This window comes from Coregonus clupeaformis, unplaced genomic scaffold (genome assembly GCF_020615455.1).
Source record: "Coregonus clupeaformis isolate EN_2021a unplaced genomic scaffold, ASM2061545v1 scaf4145, whole genome shotgun sequence".
Lineage (NCBI taxonomy): Eukaryota > Metazoa > Chordata > Actinopteri > Salmoniformes > Salmonidae > Coregonus > Coregonus clupeaformis.
This window is the reverse complement of record NW_025537599.1, coordinates 1-26660: the sequence shown is the minus strand read 5'-3', so window position 1 is coordinate 26660 and position 26660 is coordinate 1. Positions and strand designations below refer to the sequence as shown.

Genomic DNA, 26660 nt, shown 5'->3' with positions numbered 1-26660 from the left:
CACAAGAACGGTGAGCAAAAATCCCAGAACCACACGGGGGGACCTAGTGAATGACCTGCAGAGAGCTGGGACCAAAGTAACAAAGCCTACCATCAGTAACACACTACGCGGCCAGGGACTCAAATCCTGCAGTGCCAGACGTGTCCCCCTGCTTAAGCCAGTACATGTCCAGGCCCGTCTGAAGTTTGCTAGAGTGCATTTGGATGATCCAGAAGAGGATTGGGAGAATGTCATATGGTCAGATGAAACCAAAATATAACTTTTGGTAAAAACTAAACTCGTCGTGTTTGGAGGACAAAGAATGCTGAGTTGCATCCAAAGAACACCATACCTACTGTGAAGCATGGGGGTGGAAACATCATGCTTTGGGGCTGTTTTTCTGCAAAGGGACCAGGACGACTGATCCGTGTAAAGGAAAGAATGAATGGGGCCATGTATCGTGAGATTTTGAGTGAAAACCTCCTTCCATCAGCAAGGGCATTGAAGATGAAACGTGGCTGGGTCCTTTCAGCATGACAATGATCCCAAACACACCGCCCGGGCAACGAAGGAGTGGCTCATAAGAAGCATTTCAAGGTCCTGGAGTGGCCTAGCCAGTCTCCAGATCTCAACCCCATAGAAAATCTTTGGAGGGGAGTTGAAAGTCCGTGTTGCCCAGCGACAGCCCCAAAACATCACTGCTCTAGAGGAGATCTGCATGGAGGAATGGGCCAAAATACCAGCAACAGTGTGTGAAAACCTTGTGAAGACTTACAGAAAACGTTTGACCTGTGTCATTGCCAACAAAGGGTATATAACAAAGTATTGAGAAACTTTTGTTATTGACCAAATACTTATTTTCCACCATAATTTGCAAATAAATTCATAAAAAATCCTACAATGTGATTTTCTGTATTTTTATTTCTCATTTTGTCTGTCATAGTTGACGTGTACCTCTGATGAAAATTACAGGCCTCTCTCATCTTTTTAAGTGGGAGAACCTGCACAATTGGTGGCTCACTAAATACTTTTTTCCCCCACTGTACATCTGTCCTTCAGATACAGTGTACGGAAACATTCTGAGTGAACCTGCAGCATGGTTTTAAAATGTAATTGACCTGCAATTGATTGAATTGAGGCCTCAGTTTTAGATACAGTAAAGGTTTAGCATGAACAATACATGCTTCTCTTTTGACATGAAATGGTGTGCTGGTTGGACCAGTTGTTAACATCTTAGAGTTCATCATGTTTGCATAAGCACTTCTGAGCCACAAATAGTTTCACATCGATTTCATAACCAAGACAATGTATTTTAAGTTGCTTCGCTTTAGTCATATATTCCCTGTTGTTGACAACTTTCCTCTTTCTCTCCACAGGTAAATCCATCCCAGCCACATCAACAGAGGTGAGTGGCATGTTTCTGACTTCCTTGTTTCTGGGAAGATGTCTGTAATAATATGAATGAGAGATGGACTGACAGTGTTCCAATGGAATTATATCTGGCGTAACTGGGCCGGCAACAGTCACAATGGTGGATGGATACAATCTGTACAAGCATAGGGCGTGTTAATCCTGTTTGATGACATGTCTGACACGCAACCTGCTGCCAGGGGCATTGTGGTGGTGGTTTTACTAGTACTTTACCATACTGTCTGTGCACACCTCATTCAGAACATCTAGCTCAGAGGTTAGTCTAGAGCGACTGGATATGACCACACCTACACTATGTGTAACATGGGACTGTCATTGACAGTGAGGAAATTTCATATACAGTAGCAGTCATTCACTAAAACAAGAAAATCTGAACAAATATGTTTCATAACACCTATAACAAAATCTTATCGGTAGTGTTGAAAGAGTCTATTTGGAGCTCAGTGATAGATAGACCTACACTACAGACTCTCTAAGCTCTTAGCTGGTCTGACTGACTGGGCTGGCGAAATTAATGTCACCATGCGAGCTCTCCCCTTTGATGTTGACTCTGGGTGACAGTTAAAGAGCTAATTAGAGCGCTATATTGTAGTTTACCTTCCCAGCAACCTCTTCTCAGCCTCTTCATCCAGCTGATATGGTGATGGGAATAGTTCAATTCAATTCAATAGAACTTTATTTATCCTCTCAGGGGCAAACAACAGTGCTGTTCAAGTAGTCTCGCACACAGCCTGGGGAGGAGTGTACTGCTCAAGAGTAGCAATAGCTATTGTTCTCTGTGTATCAGGTGATGTGGCTAGCTAGCGTATGTGTGTGTTAGGACGTCATCATCATTACCACCAGGCTAGTAGTATTAGAGCACATGATATGAGGAATTTATGAAGGTTACATTTGTTTTGACATCAATTAAACTATTTACCATCAATGTCCTAAATGACTGCAGCTTACTCTGTGTCTTGCATGTATTCAGGTTAAATATATTGTTGAGCTCCTGATGCAGACCAATAATCTGTCTTCAGTGGGGTGGAACTTTGGGAGTCCTGGAGTAGTGTGGGATTGCCTGCTAATGGATCTCTGGTAGCAGATGGAGAGAGAATAGAACACACACACACTGAGACTCTCTCTCTGTCACTCGCTTTCTGAAACTGTGAGTGAGAAGCTGCAGTGAAACTGCATCAACAAAATCCCTGCTAAGCTGCTTTACTGCAGAGTTGGGTTATCCTAGTGTAGTCAGTCAGTGTGTGTGTGATGTGTTGTGTGAGAGCCTGGCTGAGGAAAAGAAAGTACTGGAAAGTTCCACTCCAACACCCTCTTCTGACTGCCACCATATCACTGCAGATCCAGCAACGTCTTATTACATTACAGCTTCGGTGTGGGTGTGGGTGTGGGTGTGGGTGTGTTTGTGGGTGTGTTTGTGGGTGTGCGTGGATGCGTGCGTGTGTGGACAATTTAGTTCAGAAACATTGGTCGTGATTGGATCACATCACTTCCCCAACACTGTCACTGATGTGATTCAATCTCTACAATGCTGCTGCCTGACACTGAACTATATGAACCCTGTGTTGTTGTGGCACAATTTACTACCATGAAGACAGACAGACAGAGACAGCTGAGCCACTTTCCCTTGGTCCAGACACCGAGAGTGATATGGAGGTAGAAACACATAAATGTAGCAGATGATAAGTAGCAATCCCACAGTGCTATGACGTCACCCTCCATGAGAACTAAAAATAATGTTGCTCACAAGCCAACTAAAATCATGATTTTGGCTAGCTAGCAGATAGCACGCTGCTTTGGGTGTAGGTTAGTGTTAGTCATGGGTTCGCTTCCCTGGTATGCAGTACAGGGAATGCCTAGTCTTCTTGGTAACACTGCTGTTGACGCCTCCAGAGTTGGTAAACTTTTCTGGTCTCGTGTTGTTGCTACTCTCTTACTGCTGCTTACTGCTGGGTTATGTTTCATACTTCCATTATGTCCCAGGCAAGCAGGTCCTCTCCTCTCTGTTAGAGTTCAACTGTTCAAGGATGGTGATTTTTAAGAGTAAGCCTTTGAAGTTTGGAGGAGGAGGATTAAGGTAGTTAACCTAGTAATGACTAGTCAGACAGCATGGTGTTTTAATATAAACAAGAACTCGATTGGAAATAGTCTGGCTGGACTGATTAACTACATGATCAAAGGAAAAGCTGTCTTCTCTGGTCAGCTGCTGAATAGTGTAATTCAATATTTTGTCAGAAGAATTATGAACATTCCCATTCATTCCATCTTGAAAATGGTTTGATGGGTTTAGTTTAATGTGTGTTAAAGTTGGTGTGTGTGCACGCCGGGGGATCAGGGGGTGTGTCGGCTGAACCCTCAGGCGGAGCTGAACATCAGTCATATGACTCAGAGGTCCTGGGTTGAGCACAACGTCTCTCGTCTTGACAAATCACTGCTTTGGCTCTAAAGCAAGGCCCTCTACTTTAACTATAAACTCTGTTATGAAATGATCATGAAAACTATTCTAAAACCCTTATCTGATGATATTAAAGAACAACAAAGGGTTTCCTGCCTTCTTTCCTCTGCTATCAATCCCTTCTCTTTTTTGTTGTTGATATATTTAGTCATTCAGTTTTTTTTCCCAGTTTTCGTATTTCATATTTCAAGTTATTACACATTTCATGATTTACAATTTCAGATTGCTTGATACAGTTACATGTACATACAGTGGGGAAAAAAAGTATTTAGTCAGCCACCAATTGTGCAAGTTCTCCCACTTAAAAAGATGAGAGAGGCCTGTAATTTTCATCATAGGTACACGTCAACTATGACAGACAAAATTAGAAAAAAAATTCCAGAAAATCACATTGTAGGATTTTTAATGAATTTATTGGCATATGATGGTGGAAAATAAGTATTTGGTCAATAACAAAAGTTTCTCAATACTTTGTTATATACCCTTTGTTGGCAATGACACAGGTCAAACGTTTTCTGTAAGTCTTCACAAGGTTTTCACACACTGTTGCTGGTATTTTGGCCCATTCCTCCATGCAGATCTCCTCTAGAGCAGTGATGTTTTGGGGCTGTCGCTGGGCAACACAGACTTTCAACTCCCTCCAAAGATTTTCTATGGGGTTGAGATCTGGAGACTGGCCAGGCCACTCCAGGACCTTGAAATGCTTCTTACGAAGCCACTCCTTCGTTGCCCGGGCGGTGTGTTTGGGATCATTGTCATGCTGAAAGACCCAGCCACGTTTCATCTTCAATGCCCTTGCTGATGGAAGGAGGGTTTCACTCAAAATCTCACGATACATGGCCCCATTCATTCTTTCCTTTACACGGATCAGTCGTCCTGGTCCCTTTGCAGAAAAACAGCCCCAAAGCATGATGTTTCCAACCCCCATGCTTCACAGTAGGTATGGTGTTCTTTGGATGCAACTCAGCATTCTTTGTCCTCCAAACATGACGAGTTGAGTTTTTACCAAAAAGTTATATTTTGGTTTCATCTGACCATATGACATTCTCCCAATCCTCTTCTGGATCATCCAAATGCACTTCAGACGGGCCTGGACATGTACTGGCTTAAGCAGGGGGACACGTCTCGCACTGCAGGATTTGAGTCCCTGGCGGCGTAGTGTGTTACTGATGGTTGGCTTTGTTACTTTGGTCCCAGCTCTCAGCAGGTCATTCACTAGGTCCCCCCGTGTGGTTCTGGGATTTTTGCTCACCGTTCTTGTGATCATTTTGACCCCACGGGGTGAGATCTTGCATGGAGCCCCAGATCGAGGGAGATTATCAGTGGTCTTGTATGTCTTCCATTTCCTAATAATTGCTCCCACAGTTGATTTCTTCAAACCAAGCTGCTTACCTGTTGCAGATTCAGTCTTCCCAGCCTGGTGCAGGTCTACAATTTTGTTTCTGGTGTCCTTTGACAGCTCTTTGGTCTTGGCCATTGTGAAGTTTGGAGTGTGACTGTTTGAGGTTGTGGACAGGTGTCTTTATACTGATAACAAGTTCAAACAGGTGCCATTAATACAGGTAACGAGTGGAGGACAGAGGAGCCTCTTAAAGAAGAAGTTACAGGTCTGTGAGAGCCAGAAATCTTGCTTGTTTGTAGGTGACCAAATACTTATTTTCCACCATAATTTGCAAATAAATTCATTAAAAATCCTACAATGGGATTTTCTGGATTTTTTTTTCTCAATTTGTCTGTCATAGTTGACGTGTACCTATGATGAAAATTACAGGCCTCTCTCATCTTTTTAAGTGGGAGAACTTGCACAATTGGTGGCTGACTAAATACTTTTTTGCCCCACTGTACATTTAGATCGGTCAGAGGGTCAGGTACGTTCAAGGTCATGGACATTTTGACATTGTTCAAAGGCAGTGCTTCTCACTCCTGGTCCCGGGGACCCAAAGGGGTGCACATTCCTACTACCTACCCCCTATACACCCAACCCCAATGAGAAGCTAGATGGGTCCCCATTTCCAGGACCAAGAAACACAGCTCAAAGGTATATGGACAGGTATGGTAGCAGATTCTCAGCGGGGCCAAGCCAGCCACACAAAATGGAGGCAAATCAGATATTTTAAAAGAAATAATAACAACAAAAGCAACATCAATCTGTTGTTGACTGCCTCAAACCAAGTTCAGACATTAGCAGTGAAGTCAATTATGTATTGAATAGATTGATTCCTTGCCTTGCAAAGGAGATACTTAGTCTGTTGCACAACTGAATGCATTCAACCGAAATGTGTCTTCCGCATTTAACCCAACCCCTCTGAATCAGAGAGGTGCGGGGGGCTGCCTTAATCAACGTCATCGGCACCGGGGGAGCAGTTGTTGTTGGGGGTTATCTGCCTTGCTCAAGGGCAGAACGGCAGATTTTTCCACCTTGCCGGCTCGAGGATTCGCACCAGCGACCTTTCGGTTACTGGCTCAATGCTCTTGCAGTTCTCTATCTAATGACAACCCTATAAGACGATGACATTGTGAGAGATGGAGGCAGGTCTTCTGATGTGGTTCAAAGGCTCCATTGTTAAGGCAGCCCCCTCCATGTGAGGTTGTGTACTTTTTATTAAATCTTATTTCAGAAAGTCTGGAAGATGGCCCTCCTGGATTTCTCTCCCTAAGGAATTGGGTTAAAACTACAGTAATTAAGAGGAGAGGAGAGGAGAGGAGAGGAGAGGAGAGGAGAGGAGAGGAGAGGAGAGGAGAGCTAACTAGATTACATAATCCCAACAGAAATCAGCCAAGGTAGCAGTTCAGTTCAGAGCTCTGCTGCTGGCTGGCTGTTTTTTCTGTGTCTGACGTCACCTGCAGTGTTTCTGCTGTCTTTACAAAAGTAGTGCACTACATAGAGAATAGAGTGCTATTTGGGACACACCCTACTGTCTCTCAGTAGGGTGTGTCAACACGAGGCCACCCCTTATGTAGCCTTTCTCAGAAACATTTACACAAATAAAGGTGGACAAAATAACACACATGAATCAGTTATAGGTGTTGAAGTATTTTTACAATGGATCACATGATGTGATGATGGAAAGCTTTAGTATTGCTGTTGATACACTACATGGCCAAAAGTATGTGAACACCCCTTCAAATGAGTGGATTCGGTTAATTTAGCCACACCCGTTGTTGACAGGTGTATAAAATCGAGCACACAGCCATGCAATCTCCATAGACAAACATTGGCAGTAGAATGGCCCGTACTGAAGAGTTCAGTGACTTTCAACGTGGCATCCAACGTGGCACTGTCATAGGATGCCACCTTTCCAACAAGTCAGTTCATCAAATTGGTGCCCTGTTCAACTGTAAGTGCTGTTATTGTGAAGTGGAAATGTCTAGGAGCAACAACAGCTCAGACGTGAAGTGGTAGGCCACACAAGCTCACAGAACAGAAAAATCCTCGGTTGCAACACACACTACCGAGTTCCAAACTGCCTCTGGAAGCAACATCAGCACAATAACTGTTCGTGGGGAGCTTCATGAAATGGGTTTCCATGGCCGAGCAGCCACACACAAGCCTAAGATCACCATGCGCAATGCCAAGCTCCATATTAATGCCCATGATTTTAGAATGAGATGTTCGACGAGCACATACCTTTGGTGTCCACATACTTTTGGCAATGTAGTGTATTTATTGGAACCCAGAACCCAATATTGTGTGTGCTGGCTAGGTACTATATTCAATTTTTTGTAACATTCTATAAGGAGAGACTTCTGTTGATGGTATGTAAAAACCACTCAGACCAGAAACGCATGGTCTGACAGTGGCTTCCTGTTAGGTTGCTGCCAGCTACAGGACTTCATGTTTACTGGGGCTGCTGTGCAGTATGACATATTTCCTGTGACAGGACTAATGAGGAGGTATAATTGCAAATCCTTCATTCCCCACATTATTATTTTCTCCAATCGTTTAATTCTCTAAAACCTTTTAGCGCTGATTCAAATAATAATCTGTAATTAATCTGTAGCTCAATTGGTAGAGCATGGCGCTTGTAATGCCAGGGTAGTGGGTTCGATCCCCGGGACCACCCATACGTAAAAATTTATGCACACATGACTGTAAGTCGCTTTGGATAAAAGTGTCTGCTAAATGGCATATTATATTATATTATATTATATTATATTATATTATATTATAATTGATTAGCACACTAATAGTAAAGATCTGGCCCTGCATCAGAGTACCATGTAGGCTAGTACACTTGGTCAGCGTCTGAAATTACACACTATTCTCTGTAGTGCACAAGTCTCTACCACGCTCTGGCAAAAAGTAGTGCCCACTGTGCCCTACATAGGGATTGGAAGTAGGGTGCCATTTCATATTTGCACTTGGTCACACATATCTACACACACCCTTGTAGTGTAGGACTAGGGTTGCAAAGCTAGTAAACTACCGGAAATTTACCAAAGTTACCGGAATCTTTGGTATCTTGTCTTTGGTATATCTTCGGTACCAAAGTTACCAGTTTGACTCCAAAATATTTACAACAATGACATATTGACATAGTAAACTAAATAAAAGTGTTAAAAAATATATATAAAGGATATTTCATGCTGAAACCCTTATATTAAACACCAATGGTATTCACTAAGTTGATGGTTTATATGTTTTACGGCTTTGTCATTTTATTTTTTTAAAATCTTCAAATAATTGTATTTGATTATTTTATATATTTCACATGTGATACATATGATACTTGAGTAACTTTTTTTCTTACTTTAGTTAATTGTATTTTTGATAAATTTTCGTAGCAAATATTTTCTTACTTTAAAAAAAAATCTGCATTGTTGGTTAAGGGCTTGTAAGTAAGCATTTCACGGTAAGGTCTACACCTGTTGTATTCGGCGCAAGTGACTAATAAAATGTAATTTGATTTGATAAGGCCACACAGAGGGCCAGATAAAATTACAGATGGCTGTGATAATCTGAAGTACCCACTATCTGAATGGCCACTAGATGTCTTGTGATAGATTACATAAAATCCTTGAAAGTTACCAATATTCTGGTATTTTACTGCGAAACTTTGAAAGTTTCCAGTAATATACCCTCCAGTGGAGGCTGCTGAGGGGTGAACGGCTCATAATAATGGCCGGAACGGAGCAAATGGAATGGCATCAAACACCTGGAAACCATGTGTTTGATGTACACTACCAGTCAAAGGTTTGGACACACCTACTCATTCAAGGGTTTTTATGAATTGTTTCAATTTTTTACATTGTAGAATAATAGTCAAGACATCAAAACTATGAAATAACACATATGGAATCATGTAGTAAACAAAAAAGTTTTAAACAAATCAAAATATATTTTAAATAGCCACCCTTTGTCTTGATGACAGCTTTGCACACTCTTGGCATTCTCTCAACCAGCATCATGAGGTAGTCACCTGGAATGCATTTCAATTAACAGGTGTGCCTTCTTAAAAGTTACTTTGTGGAATTTCTTTCCTTCTTAATGCATTTGAGCCAATCAGTTGTGTTGTGACAAGGTATGGGGGGTATACAGAAGATAAACCTATTTGGTAAAAGACCAAGTCCATATTATGGCAAGAACAGCTCAAATAAGCAAAGAGAAAAGACAGTCCATCATTACTTTAAGACATGAAGGTCAGTCAATATGGAACATTTCAAGAACTTTGAAAGTTTGTTTAAGTGCAGTCGCAAAAACCATCAAGCACTATGATGAAACTGGCTTTCATGAGGACCGCCACAGGAATGGAAGACCCAGAGTCACCTCTGCTGCAGAGGATAAGTTCATTAGAGTTACCAGCCTCAGAAATTGCAGCCCAAATAAATGCTTCACAGAGTTCAAGTAACAGACACATCTCAACATCAACTGTTCAGAGGAGACTGTGTGAATCAGGCCTTCATGGTCGAATTACTGCAAAGAAACCACTACTAAATTACACCAATAAGAAGAAGAGACTTGCTTGGGCCAAGAAACATGAGCAATGGACATTAGACCGGTGGAAACGTGTCCTTTGGTCTGGAGTCCAAATTGGAGATTTCTGATTACAACCGCCGTGTCTTTGTGAGACGTGGTGTGGGTGAACGGATGATCTCTGCATGTGTATTTCCCACCGTAAAGCATGAAGGAGGGGGTGTGAGGGTGTGGGGGTGCTTTGCTGGTGACACTGTCTGTGATTTATTTAGAATTCAAGGCACACTTAACCAGCATGGCTACCACAGCATTCTGCAACGATACGCCATCCCATCTGGTTTGGGTTTAGTGGGACTATCATTTGTTTTTCAACAGGACAATGACCCAACACACCTCCAGGCTGCGTAAGGGCTATTTTAACAAGAAGGAGAGTGATGGAGTGCTGCATCAGATGACTTGGCCTCCACAATCCCCCGACCTCAACCCAATTGAGATGGTTTGGGATGAGTCGGACCGCAGAGTGAAGGAAAAGCAGCCAACAAGTGCTCTGCATATGCGGGAACTCCTTCAAGACTGTTGGAAAAGCATTCCAGGTGAAGTTGGTTGAGAGAATGCCAAGAGTGTGCAAAGCTGTCATCAAGGCAAAGGGTGGCTATTTGAAGAATCTCAAATAGAAAATATATTTTGATTTGTTTAACAATTTTTTGGTTACTACATGATTCCATATGTGTTATTTCATAGATTTGATGTCTTCACTATTATTCTACAATGTAGAAAATAGTAAAAATAAAGAAAAACCCTTGAATGAGTAGGTGTGTCCAAACTTTTGACTGGTACTGTATTTGATACCATTCAACTGATTCCACTCCAGTCATTACCACGAGCCCCTTTCTCCCCAATTAAGGTGCCACCAACCTTCTGTGATACCCTCCTTTTGCAACCCTATGTAGAAATCCTTCCCAGCTTTCCTTGTTGTGAGTGAACCTTAGTGACCTATCATAGCCTTCTGAGAGAGGGCAGTGGAACTGTCAGCCTTAGGTCATGTCCCAAATAACATCATATTTAGGGCACTACATAGGACATAGGGTACCATTTGAGATGCAAACTTAACTCTCAGAGGCCAGTGGAGCAGAGACAAGCTGAGAACAACCTATCAGGAGGAGGGTGTTTTTACAGCCTCACTCACCTGTCAGACCCCTGGGCTTGATATGGGAAGACAAGGTTAAATGTTCCTCTCCCAACTGGAGTGGCTTATTAGGCCTTCAGTTATTACATCATTTGTTAATTGTTTATACCTGAGGTGTTGTACTCGGAGATGTGATCTTGAATGTATTAAGACCCACTGACATAACCACTCCATGGTTTAATGATTTATATTGTTGTTTTTAAATGACCATTTTCTTTATTTTATTTCACTTAGTCCTGCATGTTGGAGCTCGAAGACTAAGATTTTCACTGTACCCTGCAATCACACCTGCAACCTTTACAACCCTGTGACTATTAAACACTCTGAATCTGAATCTGAAGACAACTTGACACCTTGACACAATATGTTAGTTTCTTCACACATGGGTAAACTGAAGCCAGACATTATGACAGTGGGTTATGTCAAATAAAAAAAACACTGTCCCATAGAAATCACTGTAGCCCTCCTCAGGAATCAAAAGTAAGAGATGGAATAGGATTTGTCCCTGATTGTAAACCATATTAGTGTCTTTGTATGAGGCTGAATGATGCTGAGCCAGCAGTCTTATGACTATGGAAGATGGAAGATGAGTATTTGTGGTTGTTGATGCACAAGTGTGGCCATGTTGACATAACTGCTAGCCTCACACAGTCACATTGCTACTGAAAAGGTACTTATTTCATATAGGCCTAGCAGATTACTTATTAACACATCTTAAAATCAATTAAATTATCAATTTCTGTTTAAAATGTATAATGAAGTATCTATTCAATTCTAGTCACAATCATTGGTATTCATTCACCTTCAGATTGTGTAAAGGAAACAGGTTGAGCCCATTGCAGAGGTCTAGGCAGAGGCTTGAGGGAGAAAGTCTCCATGGTCAAAAAAGGTCTTAAAGGGGCAGTCCAGTTAAAAACGTGATTTCCTGTTTTTTTTAATGATATTTCCACACAGGTCGAAATAACACTCTGAAATTGTGAAAATGATCATAATGCCCTTTTTGTGTAAGAGCATTTCAAGGGCCAAAAGAGGGTCAGGGAAATAAATGATTAAAAATATATATAATTTGGAGTTATTTTCATTAAAAAAGCACACACAGTGATATAAATGACATACAGTGATGATTTGAAATTAAATTACAAAGACTGCATGGGGGCTTTAATGACAGAAAGCTGCACAGAGGCATCTTAACACACAGTGGTTCTATCAATCTGGACTATTTAAAACCTCTAACCTTGGTAGGGTGTGGTACGTTAAGATATTCATGTTGACCTCAGCAGGGTGTGGTACTGGTATGGTATTTACAGGGAAAGGCTGGATTGTGTGTAAAGAAAACATGCATTCGTGTGACAGAACCATTCCCTGCCCCGTGATCAGCTCTCTCTCTCTCTCTCTCTCTCTCTCTCTCTCTCTCTCTCTCTCTCTCTCTCTCTCTCTCTCTCTCTCTCTCTCTCTCTCTCTCTCTCTCTCTCTCTCTCTCTCTCTCTCTCTCTCTCTCTCTCTCTCTCTCTCTCTCTCTCTCTCTCTCTCTCTCTCTGTCTCTCTCTCTCTTTTGCTCTCTTTCTCTCGTCACCTCCGTGACAGCCATATGAGGAACACAGGCAGTCTGTTTGATGTTGTTTTACCTGCTCATGGCTGTGCTTCACTGCACAGTTAAAATCCCCACTCTCTTGACACCCATTCCTTCCTCCTTCCTCCCCATTCCTCCTTCCATTCCTTCACTTAGTTTAGTCACAAGTCTGTGAAGAAAGGAGAGTGTGATGTATCATTGGAACAGTCATGTTTGTGTTAGCTCTCCTCTTGACTGAGGGAATAAATAGCACTTATTGCAGTTAAAACCACCCTGTCTCCTACCTACTTAAATATGCTATAGCTATCAATTAAAAAGCTGCTCAAATCAGGGGTTTGTCTATGTAGAGCTGGAATCAATCAAATCTGCACAGAATGTTTATGAATCTACCTACAATTTAGGCTACCTCCCATGCATACGTATTTTTCTGAAAACTGGAAGGATTTAACTGTGAGTCATTATAGTCCATGTTCTAGAAGTTTCCCTACATGTTTATTAGGTGCATCATTATTCTGAGGGATTCTTCTCAGTGTTCTGATTACTTTGTTATGTCTTCACTCTTCAGGCTGAATGCAATGCTTGGTTCATACCTTGACCTTTGACTAGCAAGGAACAATAACAGCAGAACCTGAATATCAAACACCTCAACAATAGAGGCTTGAAATTCCACATGCCTTACCTTGGCTTGCCTAGTGTCAGTTGGGCCTTTCACAGCTAGGTTCACTTTGGTTTGTTCTACAATGCAGTCTGGATGAAAGCTGCTTAGACAAGAGTTTATAGGCAGACTTTTGTATTTTGTATTTGAGAGTGACTGGTCCCATAGCACAGGGGAGAGATGGTGTTGTTGTGTGTCTCTGGCTGGGAGTGTAACATCAGAGAGTGGAGAGTGAGGTGGGGTGTAACATCAGAGAGTGGAGAGTGAGGTGGGGTGTAACATCAGAGAGTGGAGAGTGAGGTGGGGTGTAACATCAGAGGGGAGGTAGGGAAGAGCAGGCCAGTGTGGGGTGCAGCAGGACAAAGAGGGCTTATCCTCATCAGGGTGCAGAGGTTCCCAGGTTCCCACTGAGCCAGGGTAGTGTTCTGTAGTGTTGTGTTCTAGAGGAGTTCAGGACAGATCCACTCACATGACTCCTCCTGGATTACTATTGATCTGAACAGGGTCCTGTGACCTTGCCCATTAAGTGTGATCTACAAAGACACACCGAACCCCTCCCTCTTTTCGCTTACTTTCTTGCTCTCTTTTTTTCTCTCTTCGTTTCTCTCACTTCATTTTCTTTCCTTCTCTCTCCCTCCCTATTTATATCTATCTTTATTCCCTCTCCCTCCATCCCTTTTACTCTCTCCTCCCCTCCCTCCATCCCCCCTTCTCTTCACTTTCTCTATCTCTCCTTCTCTCTCTCTCTTTCTCTCTCCCCCTCTTTCTCTTTATCTCTCTCTCCTTTCCCACTGTTTATCAGCAGCATTCAGGTTTGCAGTGTAATCCGGTGTGATTTCTCAGTCAGTCTTTTGTCTCGGGCTTGGCACGCTAGACCAGCTCTGGCCTCATTCTCCATGATCTGCCATTCAGAGGCCAGATTCACCTGATTAACAAAGGGAAGCCGCTTTACTGCATTCACTGGGACTGCTAACATCTTTCTCACACACCTACTAGATTTGGACTTAAGCATAAAACAATACAGATATTCTCGATTAATACATGTATGCATAAGATTTAAATCACTCCGCTGAAGCTCCTGAATATTTGTTGTTTTCATCTTCAATATATAATGCGTATGGTATCTATATGTGTCTTTGTGTCATTATAATGGCCAGTATCCTATGCTGGCTCAGTCACGTTATTACTGACTAATCTGTTAAGGTCTGCCTTGCTTTTAAAGGTTGGGCCGTTCTCTTGAATGAAAGGGTAATGTGTTTGTGTAGCACATGCTACAGCTGAAAGCATGGGACAGTCTTGTGCAGGGGCATGAAAGGAGATGATATATATATTACATAACTGGGAACTAAGACACAAACCCATATTTATTGTTTTTTTCCAGGACATTAACAGCTGAATAACACAAATCAAGGCAAATTATTCAAAATCTCTTGATTCAAAACATGAAGGCATTGTCGTTTTGGCATGATTCCTGGATGCCAATGATGAACGTATATGGATGGCAATATAATGATACCCAGTGTGTGTTGTTGATACTTGTGTCCTTCAGGTGATTGAGTCTCTGGGCATCATGATCTACAAGGCGTTGGACTACGGTCTGAAGGAGAGCGAGGAGCGGGAGCTGAGCCCACCCCTGGAGCAGCTCATAGACCTCATGACCAACATGGGCGAGGCCGAGAGAGACGCCTGCCCTGATGAAGGTTACGAGGCCACTGAGGAAGAGGAGGAGGCCGAAGACGACCCCATCAACATCTGTAACGTCCGTGGCTACAGGGACATCCTCAGGGTAGGCAGCTGTTTATTGGGGGGAGGGTGGTGGTTGATGATTAAAAGCCAAAATGTCACTACAAAATGGTGGTGATCAGGAAAGGTTATGGTACTCGAGCCTGCAGTTGTTGTATAAGTCTTTCCTCCAGTAGTGATGAGAGTATCATCTATACTAGATCCACCTAGCATGTCCAGTAGTGATGAGGGAACAGACATCTATACTAGATCCACCCAGTGAGTCCTTAGATGCCCCAATGGTGTTTAGATAACGATAGTCTTCAGCCTCCCATCCGACTCGGCCCGATGAGGTCAGACATGACAGTGGTGAAATAATTATTCTAGAGCTAGGGCCCAGGGGATGGAACCAGGTCTCCATAGAGACTGCTAGCAAGGTTATCTGAGGCTGTGGACATCTGATCTGCCTGGGTGACAGTGTCGCTGTTGTCTCGTCAGCCCTACTGGCCAATGGCTAGATGTCTCCTCTAATAACTGTCATCCTCTCTACCCTCCTGTCCACCCCTCGTCTCTCTCTCTCTGTCTGATGTTAACTACAGAACCTTACTCTGAGGGACTGCCTGCCTCTCTCTCTCTCTCTCTCTGTCTGATGTTAACTATGGAGCCTTACTCTGAGGGACTTCCTGCCTGCCTCTCTCTCTCTCTCTCTCTTACTGCCTTCTAGATGTTTCACAAGATTTCAGATGTATGTTCCTGTGTGATTTGCAATCAGAGATCTCCTCCTATATCAGCATGACTCTATTAAAAATAAGTGAGTCAGGGAATATTGAGATTATGATGCTACTGGGGAAAGACTCCCTAATACCTCATTCTCAATTTCTGCTCCAGGCTTCCTCCTCTCTACACAGCAGCACCATTTATCAGACAGAAATGTTGTCAATTCAGGGAATTTATTTTGTGGGCAAGATTGCAGATGAGACAGCCAACCGTTTTCTGTTAGAATTTGAGGAGCTATATGGGATGGGAAATGCAGTGGACTACTGGTGCCAAGATCATGCCAAGAGCACCTTCTGTTCATCTCAGAGAAACAAGGACATACAGTATTTTGTAATCTGCTGTCACAAGGATATGTTCTGTCATCTGCTGAATGACCATATTTACAGTATCTACAATGTTTTACTTACAGTACTACTTCTCTCTCCCTGTCTGTCTGTCTGTCTGTGTGTAGATGTGTGTGTCCCACCTCCCCAGCCCTGGCGACGCCCCCAGCCACTACCAGGCTGTGTGCCGTGCTCTCTATGCTGAGACCAGGGAGCTGCGCTCCTTCCTGGAGAAGATCAAGAGTGCCAAAGAGGTGAGGCTACACATCAATGCGTGACCAACTGGGTTCAAACCCCCTGTCTCCTGTGTGCAACAAGACTGTGTTAGTCCACTGAGCTAAAGGCTAGGAATTAGCTTGGGCAGGTAAAGAAATTCTTCAGGTCTCAGGAAAGGTTACTCATCATGTGAGCATGGTTCACAAACCCACCTCTATTTACCAATGCTCACAACACACTACACAGTACTTGACTGCATAGGCCCTCAGCTTGCTTACATATTGGTTCTGTTCCATTGTCCAGACTAGCATAATACTTAGCATGTACAGTGAGGGAAAAATGTATTTGATCCCCTGCTGATTTAGTACATTTGCCCACTGACAAAGAAATCATCAGTCTATAATTTTTATGTCAGGTTTATTTGAACAGTGAGAGACAGAATAACAAAACAAAAATCCAGAAAAACGCATGTCAAAAATGTTATAAATTGATTTGCATTTTAATGAGGGAAATAACTATTTGACCCCCTCTCAATCAGAAAGATTTCTGGCTCCCAGGTGTCTTTTATACAGGTAACGAGCTGAGATTAGGAGCATACTCTTAAAGGGAGTGCTCCTAATCTCAGTTTGTTACCTGTATAAAAGACACCTGTCCACAGAAGCAATCAATCAATCAGATTCCAAACTCTCCACCATGGCCAAGACCAAAGAGCTCTCCAAGGATGTCAGGGACAAGATTGTAGACCTACACAAGGCTGGAATGGGCTACAAGACCATCGCCAAGCAGCTTGGTGAGAAGGTGACAACAGTTGGTGCGATTATTTGCAAATGGAAGAAACACAAAATAACTGTCAATCTCCCTCGGCCTGGGGCTCCATGCAAGATCTCACCTCATGGAGTTGCAATGATCATGAGAACGGTGAGGAATCAGCCCAGAACTACATGGGAGCATCTTGTCAATGATCTCAAGGCAGCTGGGACCATAGTCACCAAGAAAACAATTGGTAACACACTATGCCGGGAAGGTCTGAAATCCTGCAGCGCCCGCAAGGTCCCCCTGCTCAAGAAAGCACATATATAGGCCCGTCTGAAGTTTGCCAATGAACATCTGAATGATTCAGAGGAGAATGGGGGAAAGTGTTGTGGTCAGATGAGACCAAAATCGAGCTCTTTGGCATCAACTCAACTCGCCGTGTTTGGAGGAGGAGGAATGCTGCCTATGACCCTAAGAACACCATCCCCACCGTCAAACATGGAGGTGGAAACATTATGCTTTGGGGGTGTTTTTCTGCTAAGGGGACAGGACAACTTCACCGCATCAAAGGGACGATGGACGGGGCTATGTACCGTCAAATCTTGGGTGAGAACATCCTTCCCTCAGCCAGGGCATTGAAAATGGGTCGTGGATGGGTATTCCAGCATGACAATGACCCAAAACACACGACCAAGGCAACAAAGGAGTGGCTCAAGAAGAAGCACATTAAGGTCCTGGAGTGGCCTAGCCAGTCTCCAGACCTTAATCCCATAGAAAATCTGTGGAGGGAGCTGAAGGTTCGAGTTGCCAAGCGTCAGCCTCGAAACCTTAATGACTTGGAGAAGATCTGCAAAGAGGAGTGGGACAAAATCCCTCCTGAGATGTGTGGAAACCTGGTGGCCAACTACAAGAAACGTCTGACCTCTGTGATTGCCAACAAAGGTTTTGCCACCAAGTACTAAGTAATGTTTTGCAGGGGGGTCAAATACTTATTTCCCTCATTAAAATGGAAATGCATTTTTCTGGATTTTTTTGTTGTTATTCTGTCTCTCACTGTTCAAATAAACCTACCATTAAAATTATAGACTGATCATGTCTTTGTCAGTGGGCAAACAAACAAAATCAGCAGGGGATCAAATACTTTTTTCCCTCACTGTATACCCAATACATTGCTTAATCCTATGTGGTATGCTAACCAGTGTGGATATTTGAACAGCTCAGCTCTGTTTCTGGGGCCTGATTGACATCTCATTCTCAGGCTCCGCTGCACATAGGACCACTAAAGGGTGAATCTGAATGGTCATTGACATTCACCACTAGACAACCTTGCACTGTAAATCAGACAGACACGTAGACCTGGGACATATATTCAGAGGTCATATGACTGGAGAGACATTACTTCAGGAGATTAAGAAACATGATATTAACATGTTTCACACGCTTTAGAGAACTGATCAACATGGCACACTACATACAGACATGTCCTGTAATGGATCCTACTGTACATCAGCCTGGAGTCAGGTGTGTGTGTGTTACAGAGGAGAAGGAATGCAGGTTACTCTGTGTGTGTGTGTGTGTTGTGGTGAAACTGTCTATTACTCTGCTAAAATCAAGGAATTCGATTAAAAAAAGAACACACACTACACAACATAACCAGTGTGTTGGCATGGATACCTGGATTTACGTTGTACTGTAGTGCTAGAGACACAGCTGTTGTTTGTAAAACATATCCACAGCAGGGAGTCAGGATGAGACTCAGGCAGCAGTGTTGTTATCTGCCACTGTGCCTCGCACCGAGCCACACGCATTTAGCATCTCATATTTCATGACCTCTATCCGTGTCTGCCACAGGTCATCACAGTGATGTTTACTGTGGGCTAGAATGTAATAGGGATAGATAATGGAGCGGACCTGGGACTGAGAGACCGGAACAACAGTGCGTGTGTGTGTGTGTGTGTGTGTGTGTGTGTGTGTGTGTGTGTGTGTGTGTGTGTGTATAGACATGCTATCCCACCCCAGCATATGACAGGTTAAAGTAAGCCAGTAAGGAGCATTGATGGGAGTGATCTGTCTACCTCAGGGGAAGCTGCCTGGGAGTAGCTGCAGGTTTTGTTGTCAAATATTCTGCTCAGTCTTTCACCTGGCTGGGGAGCAGAGTCCACTTCTGTCTGTACAGTTCTGTAGTACAGTATTATAGGGCTTAGTTCTGTGGTGGTACAGATGTAGGATCTTAATTTGATCACCTTGTTGCAGGAGAACTTCTGAAGTTTGTAATTTCCACTTTGAAATGTCAGACTTTTTACATTTTTATCAACCCCTACAAAAATGTCCATTCATTATAATCCACATAATAATTCACATTTCCTGTTGCTGCAAGATAATTTTCCTGCTGTAGCAAACTGGCTCAAATTAAGATCCTAAATCTGCACATAGGTAACTCCCACTGGCTCAAATTAAGATCCTAAATCTGTAAATAGGTAACTCCCTAATGTTGTAGTGAACATGTCTGCATACCTAAAGGCATAGTTTAATGTCCCTATTAGTCCCACAATGCACTGCTGTCTGCCACAGGGTCACATGTGCTGTATTGTATTTGTCACATGCGCTGAATGCAACAGGTATAGACCTTACCGTGAAATGCTTACTTACAAGCCCTTAATCAACAATGCAGTTTTAAGAAAATATTTACTAAAGTAAAAATAAAAAAATAAAAAGTAACACAATAATAACAATAACATGGCTATATACAGGGGGTACGGGTACCGAGTCAATGTGCGGGGGTACAGGTTAGTTGAGGTAATTTGTACATGTAGGTAGGGGTAAAGTGACTATGCATAGATAATAAACAGCGAGTAGCAGCAGTGTAAAAACAAAGGGGGGGTCAATGTAAATAGTCCGCGTGGCCATTTGATTAATTGTTCAGCAGTATTATGGTTTGGGGGTAGAAGCTGTTAAGGTGCCTTTTGGACCTAGACTTGCCATGCGGTAGCAGAGAGAACAGTCTATGACTTGGGTGACTGGAGTTTGGGCCTTCCTTTGACACCGCCTAGTATTTAGGTCCTGGATGGCAGGAAGCTTGGCCCCAGTGATGTACTGGGCTATAGCTCTTCCTATTGCTCAACATAGATATAGAGAATTACAGTCAGTGCGTTTAGAGTCACAGACACAGAAAATACATGTACATAGACCCACCCACCAACCCCCCCCCGTCCCCCGTCTCAGTTGTCATATATAACCTGTGAACCCCAAAAATGTGCACCATTGAGGTCATATAAATCTTTCTGCAGGGTTTTCTATAGGAAAAATCTATGTGCTCAGCTTTTGGAATTGTCACCATGAACCACAGACCGGGTGCTACTCCCCAGGGACCCATCCAGCCAAGCAGCACCCCCTCCACAGTAGTACGTCTGAAAGGAGCGAAGGAATTGGACAGTTATATAATTCGCTGTTACAAAAGAGAGTGGAGAGTCTTATTATGAGGAGAGGGTAAGAAGCTTAACTTAAAGGGGAGGAAGGTGTCAAGCTCTGTGGTTCAGGGGGCTACAGACAGTAGATCCAGTTTAGTTAGCCTAACTGGTGTATGCAACCAGATGTGGATAGGCCAGGGTGTAGTCTAGTCTACTGTATGTGGAGGCAGAGACCTACGGCTATAGCAGTAGGGATGGGGTGGGACTAAGGATCTGCTGAACAGTGCAATCTCTGTTCAAGATGCTTGGTTCTTCAATGTGGGACAAGGTTATGCTTGTGTGTGTGTGTGTGTGTGTGTGTGTGTGTGTGTGTGTGTGTGTGTGTGTGTGTGTGAGTGTGGACATGCATTTCTGTGTCTGTGTGTGTGTGTCTCTCTGTCTGTGTGATACCAGGAGGAGTAAGATGAGCTTTCGGCCCAGCATCATTCCCCTCCCCCACTTGTCCTCCTCTGTCTGGCAGCGAGGCAGAGACATGTTGTCCCACAGGGGATCTAGCTAGCTGACTGCAGCTACAGGACAGCAGGCAGAGAGAGAGACCCTTTCTTTCATAACAAAGAGCTCTATAACAGGACAGAAAGACGCTATTAAAAGCATAGTTGTAGGTGAATCACCGAAGCCACTTCTGTTCCTATTTGCTCAGGGTTAACTACTATAAATTACGGAAGGAAAATTAAAGGCTGGAATTAATGACTGCTTCATTAAGGATTTGGTAATTGCCCTAATTAGTTATGTGAACATTTTTTGGTTTGCTATAAACAAACACACATACACCTAGGCTAATGTTATTTGAAATACATGAGCATGATACTACTACTACTACTACTAACTACTACTACTACTACTACTACTACTACTACTACTACTACTACTACTACTACTACTACTACTACTACTACTACTGCAGTCTGTCATTATAACACTGTGTACACAGTTAGCAACCTACTATTGAAATGGAAATGTTTGGCTTTGATGTGATTTGGGATGGTGTAGGTCATACAAATGAGTGTTAAATCCAACATCATCTCACCCTGAGCTCCTCTGCTCAGAAATGATGTCCTTTTTAAAATGTTTGTCAACAATCATGTTGTTATTCACAAACCATGGTAAAGGTTTCTGGATTATGTTATTACATGGACTCCCGAGTGGCGCAGCGGTCAAAGGCACTGCATCTCAGTGCTAGAGGCGTCACTACAAACCCTGGTTTGATTCCAGGCTGTGTCACAATCCGGCCATGATTGGGAGTCCGGGTTTGGCGGGGGTAGGCCGTCATTGTAAATAAGAATTTGTTCTTAACTGACTTGCCTAGTTAAATAAAGGTTAAAAAATAAAATAAACATGAAAAGGGAATATGGTAGAGAACTGTTAATGGTAGAGAAGGTAGACACCTTAGATGTGTGAGTTATGGCTCTTTATATCCAGTGAGAGGAGAGGCCCTATAGTAAATCTCCTGTGAGGGGCTGTAGCAGAGAGACTCCCATGATTGCTCTATCAAACAGCGGTGGGATGCAGGGTGACACCCACTCTCTCACCACAAATAACAGGGAGAGGGGACAGGAGGAGGAGGAGGAGAGAGGAGGAGGCTTTCCAGTCTGCTGCAGAACAGATCCCTCAGTGTCCTGTCCTCTAATGAACTCCTAAATCAGGAGGAGAAGGGATGCAGGCTGCTCACTGCTTCGTTGGTTGCATCCCAATTCTCTCGAAGTGCATTTGCTCACATTTAAAAGCAGTGGATTAGTGTTAGCATGGGCTAGCTAAGGGAGTTCCCACACTGTATTTCATACAGTCATCTTGACCATGGCTAAAAGCTGTCATCTCTGCTATGCATACATTGGCAGGACCATGCTATGTTCCTTATGGCTACACTGAGGATTTTCAATCACTGATGATTTTCAATCACTGATGATTTTCAATCACTGATGAAAATGGACTGGGCATGTGTGTGGTGGGAATGTGTTAGCGTACCATCATGATGCTAGTTGATAGGGACTTGGCAGGTTGTCAGGCTGTGAAGGCTCTCGTTAACTGTCATTGATAATCAAATAGGTATTGATTTGTGGGTATGACTGATAGCGGGGCTAGCTGCCTGTCCTAATGCTGCGGTAGTCAATGAACTTGATTAACATCTAATTTCAACATGAAAGGATGAAATCTGTGGCTTTGAGGTCACTTACTTAGTTAAAGGTCCAATGCCATTTTTATCTCAACATCAAATCCTTTCTGGGTAACAATTAAGTACCTTACTGTGATTGTTTTCAATAAAAATGGTCAAAAATAAACAAAAATAGCTTCTTAGCAAAGAGCAAGATTTTGGGCTAGGACTTGGAGTGGTCTGAGTGTGGAGGGGAAAACTGAAAACTAGCTGTTATTGGCAGAGAGGTTTGGAACTCTCTTTCTTATTGGCCTATTAACTAATTTACCACCTGGTGATGTCACCAGGCAGGCCAAAACTCCATCACACAAAAACAGACAGAAATTTCAGGCATTTAAAAAGGGCATTACAATAAAAGGGCATTATCATCATTTTCACAATTTCACAGTATTATTCTGAACTCATAGTGTGGAAATATACACTGCTCAAAAAAATAAAGGGAACACTTAAACAACACAATGTAACTCCAAGTCAATCACACTTCTGTGAAATCAAACTGTCCACTTAGGAAGCAACACTGATTGACAATACATTTCACATGCTGTTGTGCAAATGGAATAGACAACAGGTGGAAATTATAGGCAATTAGCAAGACACCCCCCAATAAAGGACTGGTTTTGCAGGTGGTGACCACAGACCACTTCTCAGTTCCTATGCTTCCTGGCTGATGTTTTGGTCACTTTTTAAATGCTGGCGGTGCTTTCACTCTAGTGGTAGCATGAGACGGAGTCTACAACCCACACAAGTGGCTCAGGTAGTGCAGCTCATCCAGGATGGCACATCAATGCGAGCTGTGGCAAGAAGGTTTGCTGTGTCTGTCAGCGTAATGTCCAGAGCATGGAGGCGCTACCAGGAGACAGGCCAGTACATCAGGAGACGTGGAGGAGGCCGTAGGAGGGCAACAACCCAGCAGCAGGACTGCTACCTCCGCCTTTGTGCAAGGAGGAGCAGGAGGAGCACTGCCAGAGCCCTGCAAAATGACCTCCAGCAGGCCACAAATGTGCATGTGTCTGCTCAAACGGTCAGAAACAGACTCCATGAGGGTGGTATGAGGGCCCGACGTCACAGGTGGGGGTTGTGCTTACAGCCCAACACCGTGCAGGACGTTTGGCATTTGCCAGAGAACACCAAGATTGGCAAATTCGCCACTGGCGCCCTGTGCTCTTCACAGATGAAAGCAGGTTCACACTGAGCACATGTGACAGACGTGACAGAGTCTGGAGACGCCGTGGAGAATGTTCTGCTGCCTGCAACATCCTCCAGCATGACCGGTTTGGCGGTGGGTCAGTCATGGTGTGGGGTGGCATTTCTTTGGGGGCCGCACAGCCCTCCATGTGCTCGCCAGAGGTAGCCTGACTGCCAATAGGTACCGAGATGAGATCCTCAGACCCCTTGTGAGACCATATGCTGGTGCGGTTGGCCCTGGGTTCCTCCTAATGCAAGACAATGCTAGACCTCATGTGCTGGAGTGTGTCAGCAGTTCCTGCAAGAGGAAGGCATTGATGCTATGGACTGGCCCGCCGTTCCCCCAGACCTGAATCCAATTGAGCACATCTGGGACATCATGTCTCGCTCCATCCACCAACGCCACGTTGCACCACAGACTGTCCAGGAGTTGGCGGATGCTTTAGTCCAGGTCTGGGAGGAGATCCCTCAGAGACCATCCGCCACCTCATCAGGAGCATGCCCAGGCGTTGTAGGGAGGTCATACAGGCACGTGGAGGCCACACACTACTGAGCCTCATTTTGACTTGTTTTAAGGACATTACATCAAAGTTGGATCAGCCTGTAGTGTGGTTTCCACTTTAATTTTGAGGGTGACTCCAAATCCAGACCTCCATGGGTTGATAAATTTGATTTCCATTGATAATTTTTGTGTGATTTTGTTGTCAGCACATTCAACTATGTAAAGAAAAAAGTATTTAATAAGATTATTTCATTCATTCAGATCTAGGATGTCTTATTTTAGTGTTCCCTTTATTTTTTTGAGCAATGTATATAAAACACACAAAACGTTTTCGACTACACTGGGCCTTTAAGCTCACATTAAGCTCTGAGTGCTCATCTATTTCTCTCTCTGATCCCCCTACCTCTCTCTCTCTCTCTCTCTCTCTCTCTCTCTCTCTCTCTCTCTCTCTCTCTCTCTCTCTCTCTCTCTCCTCTCTCTCTCTCTCTCTCTCTCTCTCTCTCTCTCTCCTCTCTCTTCTCTCACTCTCTCTCTGTCTTTCTCTCTCTCTCTCTCTCTCTCTCTCTCTCTCTCTCTCTCTCTCTCTCTCTCTCTCTCTCTCTCTCTCTCTCTGTCTTTCTCCCCCTCTCTCTCTCTCTCTCTCTCTCTCTCTCTGATCCCCCTACCTCTCTCTCTCTCTGATCCCCCTACCTGTCTTTCTCTCTCTCTCTCTCTCTATCTCTCTATGGTAGAATCTTCGGAAGATGGGTGGCGAGCCGTCTGAGGGTCCCAGCAGAGACCTAAATGAGCTCCAGAATGCAGACTGGGTAGGTGACCAGCTCCTTAATAGCCTCACACAGCCCCTTTTTATCTGGCAACACCCTTCTCTGACACCCCTTATGTGACACCCTTTAGGACAAGTTTCCCAGACCCATATTAAACCTACTCTTGGACTAGCATGTTTTGTAGCCCAGGAGTATCTAGGCTTCATCTGGGTCTGGGAAATTGGCCCTATAAGTGTTAAGTCATTGGATGAGTACTGTGTTGCTATATGATTCCTGTCCCCTGCATCCCCCAGGCTAAGTTCTGGATGCAGGTGATGGGAGACCTCTGAGGTTGAAGTGAAGAAGGTCCAGGAGCGCCAGTAGCCAACCCTCTGGCCATCGAGTTTCAGCTCACGCCTATGAGATGCTCATGGATGACATCCGCTCCAAACGCTACAAACTACGCAAGGTCATGGTAAGACTGTCAGGTGTCTTAAAAGCATGGTTTGTTGTCATGTTTGAAGCAGTTACTGTAATTAAGCAGAGATATGTAGTTATGCTGTCTCTTAATCTCTCTGTGTGTGTGTGTGTGTGTGTGTGTGTATGTGTATGTGTGTGTGTGTGTGTGTGTGTGTGTGTGTGTGTGTGTGTGTGTGTGTGTGTGTGTGTGTGTGTGTGTGTGTGTGTGTGTGTGTGTGTGTGTGTGTGTGTGTGTGTGTGTGTGTGTGTGTGTGTCTGTGTCTGTGTGTCCCTTGCACCTCCAGGTAAACAACGACATCCCACCAAGGTTGAAGAAGAGCGCCCATGAGGTCATCCTAGACTTCATCCGGTCCAGACCTCCTCTCAACCCTGTGAGTGCACAGCCTATAGAAACAACAGATATACTTTACATCGACTAGCAACCTCTTTGGTGTTGGAATGGTGGTGGGCTGAACCATAGAGATACAACTCTGTTCTATCTCTATGGGCACTCTGTTCTATCTCTTTGGGCTGAACAGAGTACCATAGAATGAAATAAGAAGACAACTATTAGCTATGTATGTAAAGTATATCTCTTATCTAAATGGGCTGTACAGTCATAGGGTTTAGAGAGGAGAACATGGGGCATTTTCTCTCCTTCTAATCCTGTTAATGTACAGTACTGTATAGTACATGTACTATATACTATACGATAGTACATTCTATGGTACCTGCCTCACATTCCTCTCATTCTGGTGTCTTCTAGTCTTGCCATGCCAGGCTTCCAAGTCTCGTTCTTCACTGGAACGTGGGGAAGCCTGGGAATTGATGCTAGGGGTCTTCCCTTTCCATTTAAATCCTCAAGCCACTGAACCCATCTTTAGTCAAAGAAAGACTTCATCTTTATATCCCAAAAGAAATACAGGTAGTTCAGGATTTTGGGTTCTGGGGTATGATTATACTGATTGGAATGAGGGGTGATAGATAGATAATCAGATCATCTACTACTGGAGCTGTATATCAATGCTCACTGCCCCAGCCTCAGTGAAGTGCCTGCCTCAGTAATGAGAGGAGCGGACTGACAGTCAAAAGAGTTACTGTTACAAAGTGACAGTTATATTAACGGTACAGTGACAGTGTCGTTAATGTTTAGGAGGCAGCGGCGAAAGGCCTGATG

At 43.6% G+C, this 26660-nt stretch overlaps 1 pseudogene; it reads left to right on the top strand.

Moving 5' to 3' along the window:
* Positions 1-1355: 1355 nt before the first annotated feature.
* On the top strand, positions 1356-26650 carry LOC123490553 (annotated as a pseudogene).
* Positions 26651-26660: the final 10 nt, after the last annotated feature.